Raw genomic sequence first — 2,461 nt, 5'->3', positions numbered from 1 at the left:
GAAAAAGAGGTACATAATGAGTGAACAGAGAAGGAGTCAGTAGGAAAAATGGAAACAATTTTTTAAAAGAACAAATGAAGGTTACCTGGGTGGCTCAGTCGGTTAAGATCTGATTCTTGATCTCAGCTCAGGGTTGTGAGTTCAAGCCCTATGTTGGGCTCCATGCTGGGCGTGGAGCTTACTTAAAAAAAAAAAAAAAGAAGATTCTAGAACTGAAAAATATAATATTTGAAATGAAAAAGTCACCGAATGCTGCAGAACACTGCAGAGGGAAAGATCAGTGAACATGAAGACATGTCACTATCAAAACTGAAGACCATAGAGGAAAAAACATTAAAAACATAAGCAGAATCTCAGTGAAACAATATTAAGCAGACTCTCAAATATGTAATTGGAGTGCAACAAGGAGAAAAGAAAGAACCTGAGGTAAAAAAAAAAATACAATCAAAGAAATAATGGCTATTTTTCCCCCAAATTTAAGGAAAACTATCAACCCACAGACACAAAAAGCTCAACAAATCCCAACGAGGATAAGCACACAGAAAACTACACTTAGACATAATCATCACCAAGCTGCTGCAAATGAAAGAGAAATTCTTAACTGTATCTAAGAAAGAAGACACAGTATGTACAGCAAAATAGTGCTAACAAAAACTGCTGGCTTCTCATGAGAAACAAAGCCAACCTGTGCTGAGAGAAAAGAATGTCAACCCAGAAATCTTTTTTTTTTTTAGTATGGAATGCTCCACAAATTTACATGTCATCCTTCTTCAGGGGCTGTGCTAATCTTCTCTGTATTGTTCCAATTTGGGTATATTCTGTTGCCGAAGTGAGCACACAACTTAGAATTCTTTACCTAGCAAAAAAAAATTTTTTCCTTTTAAAAATGAAGGTGAAATAAATGTACTTCTAGAAAAACAAAGACAACAACAAGAAAACAAATAAAAATACAATACAAAGTCTTGCAATACAAGAAAGGTTAAAGAAGTTCTTCAGGCCAAAGGGAATAGCACAAAAGTCAGGAGAGGCATAAATGGAAGTATGCACCTGCTGTAAGGTTCTCATATGTGAAGAAGTGTAGTAATTCAAAGTACACTGATAGGTTAAGAATGTATATGGTATCCCTAGGTTCTAGGGTCAAGAGCAAAAACAAACAAAACAAAGAAACATAGTTAGAAAGCCAACAGAGAATATAAAATGGCATACCTGAAAATACTTGACTAATTTAAAGGCAGGAAAAGAGAAAAAAGAAAGATGTGATAAATAAAAATGACTAGCAAGACAGTAGACATAAAGCCAACTATAGCAACAATTACATTAAAAGATGGAATAACACTCCAAGTAAACACTAAGTATAAATAGACTAAATGCTCCAATTAGAAGGCAGAAATTATCAGATTGGACCCAACTGTGTTGTCTAGAAGAAATGTACTTTTCAGTATAAAAACATATACAGGCAAAAAGTAAAAGAGCAGGGAAAGATATTGATGTAAAATCTAGTCATAAAAGAACTGGAATGACTGTCTTCATATTAGACAAAGTAGACTTCCAAACAAGAATTATTTAAATAGGAATATTTTATAACAATAAAAGGGTCACTTTGACGAGAAGACATACTGTTCCTAAAAGTGTATACATCTGCGAAAGAACTCCAAAACACGTGAAGCAAAAATTGGAAGTACAAAAGGGAAAAATAAACAAATACACAATTAGAGTGAAAGATGTTAACACTCTTTTTAAAAATAACTGACGCAACATTTTGGCTATGCGTTATTGGGCAACATCCCAGTGACTAGAATGGACAGTTAATGCAAAGTTCTTACCATACCCACCATTACATACTCTTTCTCTGAAAGAAAAGAAAAAAAATTAGATCTCTCAGGTTTGTGAAGGTCTTTATAAGTTTGTAGAGGCAAAAACCATAAAGGAAAATTTTGACAGATTTTACATTTAAAAAAATTTACACCTTGGGGCACGTGGGTGGCTCAGTTGGTTAAGTGTCCAACTCTTGATTTCGGCTCAGGTCATGATCTCAGGGTCTTGAAATCATTCCCCACGTTGGGCTCCATGCTGGACGTGGAGCCTGCTTAAGATTCTCTGCCTCCCTCTCCCTCTGCTCCTCACCTCCCCAAAAGAAAAAGTAAACCTCAAAAATTACCCTTAAGAAAATAGAAAAGTAAGGAAAATAAGAGTAAGAATAAACTATTTGGGATGACACCAAAATAAAAATCTTTTGCACAGTGAAAGGAACAATCAACAAAATGAAAAGGCAACCTATTGAATAGGAGAAGATATTCACAAATGACATAACCAATAAATGGTTAATAACCAAAATAACCAAAATATATGAAAAGAACGTATATAACTCAACACCAAAAATACAAATAATCCAATTTAAAATGGGCAAAAGACCTGAGTAGATGTTTTTCCAGAGACAACATATAGATGGCAGACACATGAA

General features: G+C 34.4%; 1 non-coding gene across 1 annotated transcript; it reads right to left on the bottom strand.

The window, feature by feature from the left end:
- Positions 1 to 729: 729 nt before the first annotated feature.
- LOC121101495 lies at positions 730 to 835 on the bottom strand. Its single transcript, XR_005833492.1, has one exon. It is a non-coding gene; the product is annotated as a U6 spliceosomal RNA (small nuclear RNA).
- Between the last annotated feature and the right edge of the window lie 1,626 nt (positions 836 to 2,461).

The sequence above is a fragment of the Ursus maritimus genome, unplaced genomic scaffold, assembly GCF_017311325.1.
Source record: "Ursus maritimus isolate PB19 unplaced genomic scaffold, ASM1731132v1 scaffold_10, whole genome shotgun sequence".
In the NCBI taxonomy this organism is placed as follows: domain Eukaryota; kingdom Metazoa; phylum Chordata; class Mammalia; order Carnivora; family Ursidae; genus Ursus; species Ursus maritimus.
This window is presented reverse-complemented; position numbering and strand designations above follow the sequence as displayed.